The 18,422-nt window shown below is 43.2% G+C and overlaps 1 protein-coding gene across 4 annotated transcripts in view; it reads left to right on the forward strand.

The window, feature by feature from the left end:
- The window catches only part of FAM81A (family with sequence similarity 81 member A), a 124,668-nt gene that overhangs the window by 14,335 nt on the left and 91,911 nt on the right, over window positions 1–18,422 (forward strand). The window contains exon 1 of one of the 4 annotated variants that reach the window (XM_060151164.1): window positions 4,599–4,624. The exons of the other annotated variants lie outside the window; for them this stretch is intronic. The gene's annotated coding sequence lies outside the window, so the exon portion shown is untranslated. Of the gene's footprint in view, window positions 1–4,598; window positions 4,625–18,422 lie in introns of those variants that run through there. 4 annotated transcript variants of the gene reach the window in all.

Consider the following 18,422-nt stretch of genomic DNA (forward strand, 5'->3'; position numbering starts at 1 on the left):
GGAGGACCTTTAAAGCCAGAGCATTATCGGTAGGAATTGTTAGTTTCCCTGTTTGGTCACAGATAACCGTTCCTGATACCTAGGCTGGGAGGCAGAGGGGGGATATGAGGAGGATAGTTAAAGATGACCAAGGACTGGAGAAGGGCCACCATGCCTTCTATCGCTGCACCTGTGGTTCAGGTGCAGTCAGTTCTGTTGGGGGCGTGGGGACGAACTGTATCACCCTGCAGTCTTCTGACCCTCCTCAAGTGGTGTGGACCCAACCGTGAGACAGGGCAGCTCTGCAGGCCAGGAATTCAGAACTTCGGATCTGGAAGGGATGTGGGAGGGCCTTAGAAGCTGAGCTGATACCCTGGAGCCGGATGTGCTGTGTAGTCCCTTCTATCCCCCTGACGCAGGCTGGAGGGAGGCAGGTGTGCTATGAAACTGCAGAAGGTATTAAGCTTCTCTTCCCCCAGTTTAGCTACTAGGCTCTGAGAGACTCTGCCATGAAGGCTAGTTCCATGTGATCTTATCCAGGAATGGTGTAAGGACTGGACACAAAAATTCTAGAGAGGGGTTCATAAACACATAAGGCATTATATCAAGACCTACTCTGCAGGAGACAGTATTTTAGGGTAGGGCAGTTGGTGAGATGGAAAGTCCATAACATCTTACCTTTCTCTGAAGTTTATTCCTGTCATCCCCACCAAAAACCATACTTGGAAGTCAGTACACTATCCTGATTTTGAGCGAAATATCATTAACTTGATACTTACTCTGCCACCTGCATTTTCATTTCAAAAGTACAGTTACTGGGAAATGCCATTGGGAGTTTGGAAAGAGAAATGATATAACTCCTGAATATTACGGGTTGACCAAAATGGAGCCCAGGAGGCCAGGTTTGCACCGGGTTCTCATAATACCATCATTAGGAAGCCTACCTTAAATCTGGCAAATTTTGTGTTTTCAGGCCTTGAAAATATATTTCTTCCAAGTTTCATCCAAATTACTCCCAGGAGCTGACACATAACCAGAAAAACAGCTTCAGCAAAAACTCTCTCAATCTTACCTCCAGGAAACACTTGGTTTTTGCTGAGCATAGTTTTAGAGAAACTTCCAGCCAGTCAAATGGGCAAGTCTGGCCTCACACCAATATGGCAAATCTGGTTTCTGTCCAGTGGTTCTGGTACCACAGATCCTCTTGGGGAGATGTGCCAGCCACATCGCCTCCGTGCACGTTCAAGGTTGAGCGCGAAACTTCTACCCTTCCCCTTTCTCCTCATCAGCTATGGGAAAAGGAGAGCCCTGCTACATTGGTTATAGTGTGATCCCTGGAGCCAGGTAGGCGGAAGGTTGTTAAACAGAGTAATACAAGCACAATCAGTTGCAGGGGGAAAGAAGGTTTCATGTAACGGAAGGGAGAGAAGTCATTTTATTTGAGTTCCTGCGGCACTATTATTTTGATTTTCTTTTTTTTTTTACATGAATTTTCTGATGACTGTTCATAAATAGATATTGCCAAGTTGGACTCTCTGACCCCTGTGCTAGAGGCTAAACTTGCATAAATCCTCCTGGCCATACTCTGGGGAGTGAGGCTACTTTGTGGAGGGAGTCCTTTGGCTGGAGCCCTGAACAAGAGATTCTTGATCCAGGCTGGAGCATGTGACTGTGCTTTTGGAGCTGGAAAAGGAGAACCAGATGGACTGTTACATGGCAAATTAATTAGTCATTTAAATGAATGAACATTTGCCTTCTGATAAGAGTTATTGTTGAAGCTTCTGCTGGCTTAAGAAGGTCCAAAAATACAGCATAATTAGGACCTCAACCTATAAGATTATCACATTGGTCCAGACATTTGGACATTATTCTACTGATAATCTGCGATTATTTTTATTTCAGATTTCTAAGATAGTGTCCAGGTTTTGTACTTCTACCTAGCTCTTGGCCATTATTACTTTTGCTTATACTTTAAAGCCTTTATCAGTAACAGGTGAGCCAGTTAAAGCAGAAACCCTTGGTGTAACGGTGTGAAACACCATCACATTGTATTTGACCTCTGTAAGGCTCTGGGGGAAAAAGGTGAACTAATCAGTATAGCCTCACTGCTAGAGTCTGCTAAAGAGTATATCACCAAATGCTTATTAATGGTGCTACGGATGAGCTGATCTACGCAGACACACTCACTCCGCTGATCTTACTGAAATCCATCCTGACAATCTGTTTCTGCAGCTAGTGATGGAGACACAAACGCTGGCTGTCAGGATTTTCCAGATTGCTTTCAATATTCCAAATGTCAAACCGTCAGAGTTTTTTAAATTACTTTTGATTTGCCAAGTACCACAACATCAGGACATGGAGAGTAGGAGATGCCAGTTATAAGACATTGTGTGTGTGCTTTTTGCCTTGGTGTCTCAGGTAGAAGGGGCTGTTCACTCTGGTGTGGAATTTTGTACTAGTAGTTTAGTGAGAAATTTCCTGCACCTGGAAGTCTGTTCGCTACACAGCCAGAATAATCTTCTACACATCACATCACCTGTCTCCCCTGTCCCCAAACACTCCAAACGGCTTCCCATCACATCTAGAATTAAATCCATGTTTCCTGTGGCCAGTGAGGCCAACAGGTGTGGGCCCTGACCACCACCCTGAACTCATCTCCTACCACCGTGACTTCCTCTCACTCCACTCTAGCTACACTGCTTTCTTTCTGCTTCTTGAACGCATAGAACTCACACCTGCCCCAGGGCCTTTGCACATTCTCTTTCTTCAGCCAGGAACGCCCTTCTTCCAGATCTTTGCTTCTTTGGGTCTCTCAAGCTTTTGCTAAATTGTCACTTCCTCAGAGAGGTCTTCCTGATCACCTGATCTAAACCAGCCACCTTGCCTCCTGCCTACCCTACCCTTGTTAGCACTCATGTATAGATCATTTCATTTCCTGCTCACCGTCTGCGTCTCCCACTAGAAGATAAGGTCTCTGAGGGCAAGAACCTTGTCTAGCATAGCCCCGAGCATATAGCAGGAGTTTGGTAGATGTATGTTGAATAAACAAATGAGCAGGTCAGCCTGCCAAGAACAGACTGAGAAGGGGAGATGTGAAGGTGTGCGTTGTGCAACTATATGCCTCTCACGCAAGAATGACTACTACTTCATTCTGGTCATCCTTGTCCCTGGACACTTTAGAATAAAGTGTCCTCCACATGCAAGGAAAGAACAAGCCCTCCCAGCTGGTCTTGGAACCACGCACCTTCCTCCCACACTGCCTCTTTCTAGAAGCAAATCCCAGTTATCCTATTTTGATCCCAGCGGTCAAATCAGATTTGACTTTTCTGGGGTCATCTAGGCATCTCTCAGGAGATAACGACCCTTGTGCACATCTTGTTGCCCAGATCACATCTCCCTTAGAGCATCTCAGGGCAGTCAGCTTGGGACAGTCACCAAGGATCCCAGAGCATCTGATCTATGTGCCTGGTAACAAACCTCATTCCTCTTACTTTCACAACTTGACCCAGGACGAGGTGAAAGAATGTCCAGGGATGCCTGGAAAGGGAGTGTGGAACTGTGGAACCGTTGGACACAGAGGCATTGGTGTGCCTAAGAGGCTGGAAACAGTGTAACAGCAGATCTTTGCAGATCATTCTCATTAAAATATCCAGGGTGAACTTCCCTCCAAAGTAAGAAGCGATTAACACTCACACCTCCCTGTAGGCTATCCGCACATTCCTAGTTCTGGAATAAAATATAATATTCAAGAAGCAGTGGCTTTGTACCAGCTGCGGAGCTGAATGCTTTCTGCGAGTTATCCCATTTAATTGGTGTTCCGCTTTAGAGCTATGCATTGTCATCTCCCATTTGACACGCGGGGAGATTGTGGCTGAGGGATGGGAAGTACTTTTCTCCAACTCACATGGTTTGCAAATAGCCAGGACCATAGTGTAGTTACTAACTAACCACTGTGTTATTTGGCACTCCAATTTACACCAGTTAGTTACCTACGCTACCTTTTTTTTTAAACAGCTTTATTGAGGCACAATTTATATATCATAAAATTCTGCCATTGTAAGTTTGAGATTCAATGCAACCGTCACCACACTCCAGTTTCAGAACATTTCCACTGCCCCAGATATTTCCTCATGACCATTTTCAGGTAATCCCCCTCCTACCCTCAGCCCTAGGCAGCTTCTGATCTATTTTCAGTCTCTACAAACTTGCTTTTCTAAGATACTTTGTATAAATGAAATCATCCTGCATTATCTTTTACGGAAAACTGCATTTGTTTTGTGAAGACTGTTTATTAGTTATCAACATTCAGTTCAGAGGTGTGTTGTGGATGAACACAAGAAGGAAGGTATTGTACCTCCAGTTCTGCAGGAGGCCTGGAGGGAAAGTGTGTTTGTTAACTGTTCCTGGCTTCTGAGGAAACAGACCTGCTGGAAGCAGAAAACCAAAGTGGGGGAATCATACATGTTGATTTTTCTGTTCTTTTATTTCTAGAAACATGGGGAATCGATATTCATTCACGAACTTCTACTCAAAATAGTTTCAGGAATGGTTCTATTTTAAATAAAATACAGAGAGTGAAATGAAGCCCTACAAATCTCATTGAAAAAACGTAATGCAGACGGCGCACCAGCCCGGCTCCTACCCAGTGAGGAAGCTCCTCCCTGGAAGTGGAAGCGAGGAAGACAATAGCAGAGTTAACTCCTTTCATTCCCACCCCAAATCCACCCACTATGGCCATAAAAACTTGCAATATTTCTTCTTGCTCCAGACCCTGGGTCTCTCTAGGTATCTTGCTCTACTGCTTCTGGACCCTCCGTCACTCCTGAGATGTCTTTCTCTGGGGCAAAGGCCTAAGTTCCTCTCCAAGGTGGAGAGACAGACGAGGGAGCTGAACCCCTTCTTTCCTCCTGTTCCTCTGAATGAAATTCCCATTCCACCCAGAGACAGAACAAAGCCCCTGCTTCGTGACCACGCGGTCCGTTCCAACCCCTCTCATACCCATTTCTCTTCTCACTAGGAACAAATTCTCTCCACAGGTGGAAAGGCAGCACATGGGCTCATGAAGCCCCTGGGGTAAGGCTATATATATATATGTGTGTATATATGTATATATATGTATGTATATATATATACACATATATATATGGTATTCAACATCTTATAATAACCTACAATGGGAAAGAATCTGAAAAAGAATATATATATATACATGTTATAAGATATTGAATATAGTTTCCTGCACTAGACAGTAGGTCCTTGTTGTTTATCTATTTTATATATAGTAGGGTGTATCTGTTAATCCTGAACTCCTAATTTATCCCTCTCCCCCCGACCTGTCCCCTTCAGTAACCATAAGTTTGTCTTCTATGTCTGTGAGTCGATTTCTGTTTTGTAAATAAGTTCATTTGTATCATGTTTTTAGATTCCACATGTAAGTGATAGATGGTGTTCGTCTTTCTCTGTCTGACTCACCTCACTTAGTATGATAATCTCTAGGTCCATCCATGGTGCAGCAAATAAGCAAGACAGTTTTAAGTTTTAGTCATAGGCTTCTCTGGTGCAGGAGCTCTGGGGAGACTGGCTAGAAGCCTAACAACAACAACAATAACAATAATAATAGCTAGCATTTATTAAGCACCACTCTGTGTCATGCTCTGTATATCTCACCTGTTTTTTCTCATATAATGCTTAGAATAACTCTCTTAGATCAGTAGTATTATTTGCTCCATTTTATGGAAAACTATTAGTATGATTAGTACAGATGTTATTAGCATAGAAATTTTACAGAATTATTATTATTAAATTATTAGTAGCACAGACTTTTTATTATATCTGTATTATTAGTACAGAAATCATTAAAGTGTAGAAATTCTTAGTACAGAAAATAGTATCAGTACTATTATTATAGTGCTGAAATCATTAATTGTTACTGTAGGTGGGGGATTCCCTGGCAGTCCAGCGGTTAGGACTCGGCGCTTTCATTGCTGTGGCCCCAGGTTCAATCCCTGGTCAGGGAACTAAGATCCCACAAGACACACAGTGCGGCAAAAAAAAAAAAAAAATTATTACTGTGGACATAAATTAGTGCAAAAATAATATCATACTATTATTAGTATAGAAATCATTAGTGCAGAAAATAGTATCAGGTACTATTATCATCAGCCCCATTTTTTTAGGTAACTGAGGCCTGGAGAGGTTAAGCAAACTGACCTAAGGTTACAGAGTTGGCAGTGGAGCTAGCTGAATGCACTCAGCTCTTAACCGTAGCAATGCTCTCCCCCATTTCCAGCTTCCCGCCCAGGGAAGGGGGTGAGTGTGGGGAGGGCGGGGAGGATCTGAGCTGGGACTTCAAGAAACAATCACAGTGACTGAAGGAGAAAGAACTCCACGTACTTTCTGGTAGCCCAGAAGCGGCTGTGAAATGGGTAGCTAATTAACCTGAGAAATGTTCCCACATCTTGTGTTGGGAAGAAAGAAACCATTTTGAAAGTTAGAAATGAGTTGGAACAACGTTGCATTTAAACTAAGCTGAAGCAACAGGTGTTTCTTGAGTGTAGATCTTACACTGGGCTCTTCATTTTGCTGTTGAGTTATGTTGAATTATAGTGGCTTCTAGGGCTCTGCTGCATGTGTGAGCCCACATCTCAGCCCCACAGGTCAGAGAAGGGTGCGGACAGAGCACAGAACACTGGCTGGTATTTGCTTTGGGAAGAGTCACTGGGGCAGGGGACACATGGGGAGGGAGTTGTTCTTTCTATGTGAGGTTGTGGGGATCCCAGAGCTGGACTTGGAGACCTGGAAGGAGAAGCAGGATGAACCTCATCAGAAACAAAGTGTTATGTATGAATCTTCCCATAGAGACCACAGGCGTTCCCACTAAGAATTCAGCTGGAAGCAAGACTAGGGGAAGGAAATTACTCTGAGTATTAATGAGAATTTCTATAGCAGTCCTCAAACAACAGATTCAACACAGCTGCACCACTTCTCCTTCAGAGCCGGGCAGAGACAGAGGTGTAGACAAAGTTTCCATCCCTCTACTTCCCTCCACCAGAAGAATGAAGTGCTTTGTCTGTATTTCTCCTAGGTCCATGCCTCTGGGTGGAATCTACTGCTGCCCTTGCTTGAGTGGGTAGGAGAAAAATGAGGGAGAAGAGACTATCCTGGGAAAGAGAAAGGGGGAGAATGGGACAGAGTGAGATAGGAGGGGAATGGTGAGGGGAAGGGCTTCCCATTCATGGGCTGGTTGCCCAGATGTGTAAACGGATCCAGCTTTCTGCTCCCCCCGAGTGTGGAGATGATGCTGGAGAGAGTCAGGGCACATGAGTGGAAAGGGGACTGTGATTTGTAAGCTGCAGAGGAAAGGTTGGAAGTTTGGGACAGATGGTGTAGCATTTGCGATGGTGAAGGAAATTCAGGAGTTTTGTTGGGAACGGAAAGACTTGCTGGAGCATAATGGGTCTGAGAAGCAGTTTGAGGTCATTTGTTTTTGTTTTTTGTTTTTTTTCACATTGCCATACGCCCATTTATTTGAAATTCTAGAACAAGCAAAATTAACCCACGATGAGGGCAGGGATTGACTGGGAAGGGAGTGAGTACCCTTTCAGGCATGGTAGTAATATTCTATATCTTCATAGGGTTTGAATCATACTGATACATGCATTTGTCAAAACCTAGTGAACGTACACTTGAAAAAGTATATATTTCAATGTATGTAAATTATATACAAAAATCTATTAACAAATATTGGACTCTAGTTAATGACAGTCATCCTGAAGTGTTTCGGAGGAAGTTTACGGATGCCTGCAACTTACTTTGAGATGAATTAAGAATAAGATGGATTAATGGATGGATGAGGGATGGATGGAAAGATAGATATGTGATACATCAAGCTTAGTAAAGTGTTAGTGAATCGGTGTTGCTGTGCATTTGAAAATTTTCATAATAAAATGTTGGGAAAAATTAGCAAAAAAAAAAACCCAGTAAGAAGCTATGTGTGAGCTTAACACACACACACATACCCCTGTAGGCTAGATCGGGCTCACGGGCACCACTTTCAAGACTTTTGCTCTGTCCCATCATGCGTCCCCATCACCACATTACACTTACTCTGCAAGTTGATTATAAGGGGATCGTTCCTGCGGTCAAGCTCTGTGTTCTGCTCTCCACCTTGCATGGGGCTTGATAGATCGGGCACGGTTCAGTGAGTGAAGGCATGAGAAAATCCATCACCTGATGACATCATTAACATTTCTTCAACATGACCTGCCTGAGATAAAAGTGAGCCTGGCCTCCTTCTCATCAATCAAGGGGAAAGTTATGGGTTATTTGTGAAGGGGAAGCTGTCTCTTGCAGTCAGAATTCCTGTTCCTACCCTGGAGGCTGGTTTCCGGACCAGTCAAAAGACAGTTCCCAAGGAACAGCTTTGCAGTCAGTACCCTTCCCTGCACTTTCTCTGCTGCCATCTGCTATGGAGCGGCCCGAGCAGGTCTCTTGGCATTAGGGGTGAGAGAATAGAGGGATATCCTCAGCAGAGTTGCCTCAGGCCTTGCTGGACTTCCCTTTCTTGCATTAAAATTAGTCTTGAACCCTTTGAGAAAGGTCTTTTCTGAACCTTTGGTGGAGAGAAAAATCAATCAAAATTTTTAAAGTGAGAAAAATCAATTGAACACACTAACCCTGTGTTTTAACCCTGTTACCTTGAGTGAGGCCAGACGCGGATCGTGAAAGCAACCGGAAAGAGTGTTAGAGTTTTGTCATACTCGCAGCTCCCTGGGGAGAAACAGTGAGCCGTGCAGGGCCACTTGGGGGAAACACTGGGGCCAGTCACAGGCAAAGGAGAAAGTGGAACCATGGGCAAGCACCTTAGTGTGGATTCTGTGAGAAGGAACAGGCAAAATGGGGTAGGAAGGCTTAGCACTGGCTGACTTGAGTAACTTCAGCAAGCTCTGGGCCATGGGGGCTGTGGTCCCTGGTTGTATGGTACCCGGTCCTGTAGTGACCAGTGTGATATACAGCAGCCTGGAGCATGAGAACCTGATAGGGCATGTGGTTGGGGTGTGGGCTTAATTGACAGCTCGGGAAGGGGAAGTGACTGGGCTCTAGGCAGGCCCTCAAAACTGGGTTAAGTCAGCATGTGAATAAACTGTATTACATCCTGTGAACCTAGGAATGCAAACGTCATTTCCTTATTTTAGGGGACATATAAAGCTGGGAACATATAAAAGTCTCTCTACTTAAGCCTAAATTGGAAGAGTTCTAAGCCACTACCTGCTCTTCCTTATGTGCATTCAAGAGTTCTTGTTTAAGCCACTGATAGACGGCCATCTTCATTTCTCAGGAAAGGGCCTGGAAACATACTGGCTTGGGAAGCCACAGCTTCCTCCCAGGTGATCCTGTCATCCTTAGAGTCGGTTGACGGGAGTCAAGCTGTCCCGAGGCTCTGATAGGTAGAACAGTGGCTCTCCCAAAGACGTCTACATCTTGATCCCAGAACTTGCGGATGTGTTGCCTTACATGGCAAAGGACAATGAAGGTTGCAGGTGCAATTAAGGTAGCTAATCTTGAGATGGGGCCAATCTAATCACGTGAGTCCTGAAAAGTGAAAGAGGGAGGCAGAAAGAAGACCAGAGAGATGCCATGTGAAAAAGACTCAACCCATTGTTGCTGGCTTTGAAGATGGAGGAAGGGGCCACAAGCCAAGGGATGCGGGCTGCCCCTAGAAGCTGGAAAAGTCAGGGAAGGGACCATTTTTCTAAAGACTCCAAAAAGGAATGCAGCCCTGCCAACACCTCGATTTGTGAAATCTATATTGGACCTCTGACCTAGGACTGTAAGATAATAATCGATGCCATGATAAGCCACCCAATTCATGGTAATTTTTTAATGGTAGCAACAGGAAAAGTAGGGAGACTGAGAGGGGTTTAGGTGTCCTTAACTGACAGAGTGACTACCCCTTCAGAACCACTCTCCTGTACTTCTTGTTACTAAACACACTCAATACCAAAGCCTTGTTTTTAAGCAGAAATAGACTTATAAAGGGACATTCCATAGCTTACAGAATCTCTAGGAGGGCCACAGAAGAGGCTCTGGAGCGCACAGCCAGGAACAATGCCCAACCATACCATGGGGCTGCTTTTCTAAAACATATTTTAAAAATCTATTTATTTACTTTGAGTCAGAGAGAGAAAAACAGATACCATATGCTAACACATATATATGGGCTCTAAAACAAAAAAAAATCGTTCTGAAGAACCTAGGGGCAGGACAGGAATAAAGACGCAGACGTAGAGAATGGACTTGAGGACATGGGGAGGGGGAAGGGTAAGCTGGGACGAAGTGAGAGAGTGGCATGGACATATATACACTACCAAATGTAAAATAGATAGCTAGTGGGAAGCAGCCGCATGGCACAGGGAGATCAGATCGGTGCTTTGTGACCACCTAGATGTGTAGGATAGGGAGGGTGGGAGGGAGACTATATGTATACATATATCCCCATATCTCTTCCCTCTAAGACAAGAGGGAGGAGATATGGGGATATATGTATACATATAGCTGATTCACTTTGTTATAAAGCAGAAACTAACACACCACTGTAAAGGAATTATACTCTAATAAAGAGGTCTAAAAAAAAAGTTAATTTGAACACATGGATGTGGCCTTTTGGAATTCCATACATTAAATCTGAAACGTAATTTTCTGATATAAGGTCAAGGTAAAAAGCTAATCAGACAGGGGCTTCCCCTGGTGGCGCAGTGGTTGAGAGTCCGCCTGCCGGTACAGGGGAAGCGGGATCGTGCCCCGGTCCGGGAAGATCCCACGTGCCGCGGAGCGGCTGGGCCCGTGAGCCTTGGCCGCTGAGCCTGCGCGTCCGGAGCCTGTGCTCAGCGGCAGGAGAGGCCACAGCAGTGAGAGGCCAGCGTACCGCAAAAAAAAAAAAAAAAAAAAAGCTAATCAGACAAACTGAAGGATTTTTTTTAAAAATATAGCATACGTTTTCTTAAAAACAAAGTAAACCAACACATGAGCTATAAAAAAAAATCTATTTATTTACTTTGAAAAGACAGGTAAAGGAAAAACAGCAATAATGTGTGCTCTAATAAGACAGTGGGCCACCCGGGCTCAGTCCTGCTGGGGACCGTCTGGGAAATTGTATAACACGTTTCACAGTTGTCTCACCAGAGGACAGGGGGTGACTGGGGCTTTTTCCCACTGCCTCCTGTCTCCCATTTGTTGAGCGTTGACCCTGAGGAAGTCAATGGTTTCAGGTTCCAGACTGTGTCTAGGCATCCGTGTTAGTAAACTCCTTTGAGCTGGAGAGAGCTCTCCAGCAGGGAAGCAGAGCGGTACACCATTTGAGATGTAAGGTCTTCAGCACAGCAGAAACTATGACCCACAGGGGTGTGTGAACTCAAACATGGGCTGAGGAGATGCGGTGTGGGACATCAATATCACCTGCTACAACCCCTCCTAAGATTAACTGCTAACATCTTGCCACCCCTTTCCACCTTTCTATACGTACACACAAACAGCAAATACATACTGTTTATCGTGTGCAGGGCACTGTCATCTATTAAGTCCTCTGTCTTCATAATGACCCTGTCAGGTACATTTCAAAGAGCTGTAGTGCTTAGAGGATATTGGAATCATTCCAAAGTGTGTTGGAACAGTTCAATTTTAAAATGTTATTGTGCCAGAAATTACATCTTTTGCAACGATTTGAATTTATGGTGAAAATTTTTAGATGTTAACTTTAAACTGTATATGGGGGTGCGTAGTTTTTCAAAATTCTTTCTGTGGGTTAGCAGCTGAAGAGTTTGTAAATCACTGTCCTAGACTTCTGCAGGTGTGTCTTCCCAGGTGATGTGCACAGAACCACTAAAATGGTTAATAGGGGCGGAGGGGTGTGTGGTGAAGCAGTTAGAGGAGCTTCTGTCATTACCCTTAAAGAATCCTGGGAAATAAAGGAAAATCAAAACTGGAGACTATAGATAAAAAGTGAGTTCAGCTCGCTGCAGATCCAAAGGATGAATGCTGAGCTCTCCAGCATCCTGATTCAGTGCCCCTCCCCTCCCAGAGTCTGTGGATGCTGAGTCAGTGGCTCCAATGCCATCCCAACCTGTCATCTCCCCTTTCATATTGACTTGATTTTCTTAATGTCACCTCCTCAAGTTCTAAGTGTTAAACTTACTCTATGATCAACATAGCAATAGGAAAAAAAAAAAAAAGACTCATTCTGCTTCACCAGGAAGGCATTAAGCCTTTCTATTCTAGGAACCAAATGAATATTCGAGTGTAAACTTCATGGTACATTGAAGATACAACACGAGCTGGGAGGTAGTTCTAAGACTGGGCTTATGGACCAGCTTCAGAGGTGAGGCAATGAACAGTGGCAACAGAAAACCTACCTGATGTAGGAAAGAGATGCCTTGTAACTTACCCAAACTGATTTTCACAACCAATCAAATTCATTAGCTGTAACTCAATGTTTCCCCTTTCAGAAAACAATATTCTCTAATTCACAGGGATAAGCACGGTAGTTCTATGGTCTCTCTGGAATCTAGTCTCTCCAAGAGTGAGTTAAGAAAGCTTAGAAAGGTTGTTAGAATTTAGTCTGATCAATAACCCAAAAGTGCTGCTCAAGACCGGTATAACAACCAGTTCAGTTCACTTTTTCAGCTATTTTTCCTCTCAGTCTTGTTCGTGCTAACAATAGGCATGGTAGGAAAAACTTGAATGAATAACTTCTTACTCTGATTCCTTTTTTAAACCTGGTAACGTAGGGGTAAGAGCTTGGGCTTTGAAGCCAGATGAGCATGAGTTTACATTTGGGCTCCATCACTTATTAGTTGTGAAGCTTGACTAGTGCAGAGTGGCAGTGATGTTTCCTCCTCACAGGGCTGGGGCAAGGAATCAGCAAGGCCATATGGGCAAGGAGCCCAAGACACTGGTGTACAGTAAACGGTGGCCAGTATTATCGGGATCATCACTCTCCTTTCGATTTGTAATTTGACTTCTGGATAGACTGACTGCAGGAAAAAACCTTACGTAGAAGACTGATACAACCCTTTTGGCTATTTTTTCTTCAGTTATAAAATCAGGAATTGATATTCTGATTTTAAATCACTACTGATAATTTGGTTACTGAAATCATTTCATCCGTTGGATTACTATTTGGATGTAAAACATTTACAAACACCATCTCATATAATTTGCCTAAAAACCTATGAGCCAACCAAAACGAATACTGTTATTCTTTTTCCCATTTAGGGAAGTAAAAAGTCAGATTAAGAGATATTAAATAACTCACCTTTACTCTCCTTTTTTCCTCTCTAGGAACTACTCTAATCCTACTTCTATATACTAAAATGCCACACATTCATCAGAGCCCATTTTAAGCTTTCCTTTCCTCTTTTCAGAGGAAAAGAACTCATTCTTTCCTGACCTTCTCTAGCGCTCAGAGTGTGAACTATATAATTTAGCACTATAATACTCTTTCATTTCTTCCCAATGGCTTCTTGGGTTTTTTGTTTGTCTGTGTGTGTGTAGGTTTGTTTGTTTGTTTTGGTATGTCTTTTTTATTTTAACTCTGGCCAGCAAGACAAGAAACCTCTCAAGGCTAGGAATCATGCAACTTAAATATACTTTGGGTCTCACTCCCCAGTTCCCTTTCCCCTTCACACTCCCCAGCCCAGAGCTGGACTCAGAGCAAGTGCCTGATGTATCCTCGATTGATTCACAGAGAGTTTACCTGAAATGACGATCTAGAAAATCCATTGCAAGAGAAAAATGGAGAATCACTCCTTGGGGACTGCCATCTAAGAAGCAGGACAAAAATGTTTCTGCTGGGAAAGTGAAATGCAAAAAGCAAATACACGCAGGACACACATCACTTCTCTGCAGCTTCTAGCGCTGATTCTAGCAATCCCCTTCATATCCCTCTAAGTTTATATGACCAGAACGTGCCTTTAGTCACAGTGTCCCCCAGTCATGGCACTGTGACCATGTGTAGGTGGGGTCGTCCTTCTGTGACTTTATGACACTCTGTTCTCCCTTCTGCAGTGATGATAATCAACTTCATTGTCTAGTAAAAAAATTAAACAACTCTTAACTGAGGGAAGCTAAATAGCAACTGATATTTTTGGAGACTCTCAAATTAGGACAGCTGAGTTTAATGGAAAAATAAACAAGTGTCGTACTGAATATCTGTTGCATATTGTTGCATGCTAAATGTCAGCCTAGAGAGAATTTTCCCATTTGTTTGTTCCTTTTTAATCACGTCTTCCTGTTTGTTTATGAGTTGTTTTATAATCAAATAGATATTCCTTATAAATTCCAAATGGCAAGACATGACTAGGGTTCTTTTAGAAGACAAAATTCCAGATTTTTCCCAATGGTTCTAATGACCAGCCTTCCTACCTCCTGAACCAGGCTCTTGAAGTCTACCGGATTCTGGTGGGGTCATGTTCACCAGGCAAATGCTTCTCGGTACTTAAGGTTCATATGAATCAACTGGAAATCTTGTTAAAATGCAGATTCAGGCTTCCCTGGTGGCGCAGTGGTTGAGGGTCTGCCTGCCGATGCAGGGGACACGGGTTCGTGCCCCGGTCCGGGAAGATCCCACATGCCGCGGAGGGGCAGGGCCCGTGAGCCATGGCCGCTGAGCCTGCGCGTCCGGAGCCTGTGCTCCGCAACGGGAGAGGCCCCAACAGTGAGAGGCCCGTGTACCGCAAAAAAAAAAAACAAACAAAAAAAAAACAAAATGCAGATTCAGTTTCATAGATCTGCTGAGAGACCTGTGAATCTGCATTCGAACACAGAAGTGATGCTGGTGCGCCTGGTCCACAGACCACACTTTGGTTTTTTTGTTTGCTTTTGTTTTCACTTTTTTTTTTTTTTTTTTTTTGCGTTACGCGGGCCTCTCACTGTTGTGGCCTCTCCCGTTGCGGAGCACAGGCTCCGGACGCGCAGGCTCAGCGGCCATGGCTCACGGGCCCAGCCGCTCCGCAGCATGTGGGATCCTCCCGGACCGGGGCACGAACCCATGTCCCCTGCATCGGCAGGCGGACTCTCAACCACTGCGCCACCAGGGAAGCCCCACTTTTTATTTTATATTGGAGTATAGCTGATTAACAATATTGTGTTGGTTTCAGGTGTTCAACAAAGTGATTCAGTTATACATATACATGTATCTGTTCTTTTTCAAATTCTTTTCCCATTTAGGTTGTTACATAATATTGAGCTTCCCTGTGCTATATAGTAGTTCCTTGTTGATTATCCATTTTAAATATAGCAGTATGTACATGTCAATCGCAAACTCCCTATTCCTCCCCCACCACCTACCCCCCAGTAACTATAAGTTTGTTCTCTAAGTCAGTGAATCTGTTTTTGTTTTGTAAATAAGTTCATTTGTATTATTATTTTTTTTAGATTCTACATATACATGATGTCATATGATATTTCTATTCATTTGTCTGCCTTACTTCACTCAGTATGACAATCTGAAGGACAGACCACACTTTGGGTAGCAATGTTCTAGGTAGAACTGGGTCTCTTGAAAACTTGATCAAAGGTTCTTGTGTGGAAGCAGATGTGGTCCCTATCACTGGAGGTCAGAAAAGTCCTTAAGTTTTAGGTGATCCTACTTTGAAAGAAGAACAAGGTGAGGAAAACCTGAGTTTCTGAAGGAAAATGGTTAAATTCGGGACTTCCCTGGGGGTCCAGTGGTTAAGCCTTTGCTTTCCAATGCAGGAGGTGCAGGTTCCATCCCTGCTCAGGGAGCTAAGGTCCCACATGCCTCGCGGCCAAAAAACCAAAACATAAAACAGAAACAATATTGTAACAAATTCAATAAAGACTTTAAAAAATGGTCCAGATCAAAAGAAGATCTTTTAAAAAAAAAAAAAGAAAATGGGTAGCTTCTTCTTAGGATATAGTAGGAAACGGCTACTGGCTGGGAGCTCTCCCTGGTGCTGCTTGAGACTTCTCCCAAGTCTCCTTTCCTCACAGGATCTCCTCCTGAATTTTAGCTCTTTTGTCTAAAATATCAGTCTAAATCCTTGTTTGAAAACGTGCCCTTCTTGGACTTTGATGCTTGACTATCCCTCGTATTTATTTCTGGCCAATACCTGGAGCCTTTGGGCCTGCCTAGGAAAAAGTATTGAGGTCTTTAAGCTCTTTCCTTGAAGACATATTTTCTAAACCACCAAACCCTGATTATCTATCTCCTTTCTATCTATCTGTCTATCTATCTATCTATCCATCCATCCATCGATCTATCATCTATCTTTGCTTAAATTTGATGTTCTTGACCAAGAAAGGAAAAGAAAGTTCATTGTGTCCATATTTTCATAAACAAAATAAGGTAGAGGCACACAGTATATGCCTTGCACATAGCAGATGTTCAATGCATACTTTTTATGCCTGTAAAATTCATGAAAATACAATTAAGCATTTTCAAGTATACAATTCATGTATTAAAGTATACAGTATACATCTACATTCATGCTTTGTGCAAACACCAACTCTATCTAGTGCCCATAACATTTAATGCATACCTTTTGAAAGCTATATGAAAACAAAGATTATTTGGGTGATTCAGAAGAAATTTGTCATTTATTGAATTCATTAGGCAATTTATTGACTCTTAAAATTGTGAATATCTTAACTACATTAATATTTTTTCATTTTGGTTTCTATTCGTCTATGTGGTAATGATAATATCAGCTATTATTTATGGAATGCCTACTCCATGCCAGATACTTTACGTATATTTTCTTATTTAAGCCTCAGAACAACTTAATGAAATAGGTATTATTATTAATAATATTGATTGAAAAGAACAGTAAAGCTCAGAGATTTTAATTAACCTGCCCAAGGCCATACAGCTACCAAGTGGCAGAGCTGAGGCTTAATCCAAGCCAGTCCGACTCAAGGACTTGATCTCTTAATCACAATGAAATGATACCTCTTATGGACACAGACTTATTATCTATGACAAGTGTGGATTATGAAGAAAGTTAAAGTGTCAGCAAGCAAAAAACTAGATACATGTAAACTCAAGATTAAATGCTTGGAAACGAGGACTGAGAAAAAGCTAACGAAACAACAGAAATCTCATAGTACTGTTCAAAATTAGGGAGTTTTTGCTGGAAGTTTTTCATATAGTTTAAGTGACTTGTATTTAATTATTCAACTGTCAGGATTTTAAAATCATGATTCTCTTGCATCACTGGTTTCTCTCTATTTACTGGATCACTGCATCAGAAAGGAAACTTGTTCCAACGTCTTCTATTTTAAAAAACAAACTGAAAAACCTTTCTGGTTACCTTCCCATTTTTCTCCTCCTCTTTATGGCAGGACTCCTTGAAAGCATTGTCTACGGGCATCACTTCTTCATTCATTTCCCATCTTTTCGTCAACCTGCTCAAACAGATTCCATCCCCCCCACTCCACTGAAACAGCCCTCATCAAGGTCACCAGTGGCCTCCATGTTGCCAAATCCATCGCTCTCTTTTGGGGCCTTAACTTCTGAAACTTCAGCAGCCTTTGACCCCACTGACCTCCTTGAAAGTCTTCTTTGCCTGCTGCCGCACCATACTCTCCTGACTCTTGTTCATCTGCATAGGCTCCCCTTCTGGGTTCTTTTTGTTTGTTTGTTTGTTTTTGTTTTTTTGCGGTACGCGGGCCTCTCACTGTTGTGGCCTCTCCCGCTGCGGAGCACAGGCTCCTGACGCGCAGGCTCAGCGGCCATGGCTCACGGGCCCAGCCGCTCCGCGGCACGCGGGATCCTCCCGGACCGGGGCACGAACCCGTGTCCCCTGCATCGGCAGGCGGACTCTCAACCACTGCGTTACCAGGGAAGCCCCCTTTCTGGGTTCTTGATTCTTGATTCCGGAATCTGGTTCCTTTTTCTCTGCCCCAGGGCTTGGTTCCAGGACGCACGCAATTCCCCATCTGCCCGTCTTCCCTAGATGATCTCATCCAGTCCCTTGACTTTAAGTACCTCCTATATGCTAATGCTAATCAAACAATATCTTCTGCTCAAACTCTCCCCCAGAGTTCAAACTCATAGTTCCAGCTGCCAGCTTGATAGTTCCTCTTAGAGGTCTAATAGACATCTCATACTTAACATGTCTAAAACGGAACTCTTCATTTCTGCCCCTAAACTTGATCCTCCCGAAGAATTCTCCACCTTATAAATGGCATCATAATTTACCCAGTTGCTCAGGTTGAAAAAACAGCAACCACCTTGATTTTTCTCTCCTCCATCCCTAACTAATTCATGACAAGTTTGCTTAAGTCTACCTTTACATTATATCCAGAATCAGTCCAGTTCTATCCCTATCTCCCCTGCAACCATTGTAATCCAAGCCATAATCATACCAATTACGTCATCATTACAATACACCCAATAGCTTAAAACTAGTTTCTCTGCTTTCTCT

The sequence above is a fragment of the Lagenorhynchus albirostris genome, chromosome 1 (assembly GCF_949774975.1).
Source record: "Lagenorhynchus albirostris chromosome 1, mLagAlb1.1, whole genome shotgun sequence".
NCBI classification, from domain to species: Eukaryota; Metazoa; Chordata; class Mammalia; order Artiodactyla; family Delphinidae; genus Lagenorhynchus; species Lagenorhynchus albirostris.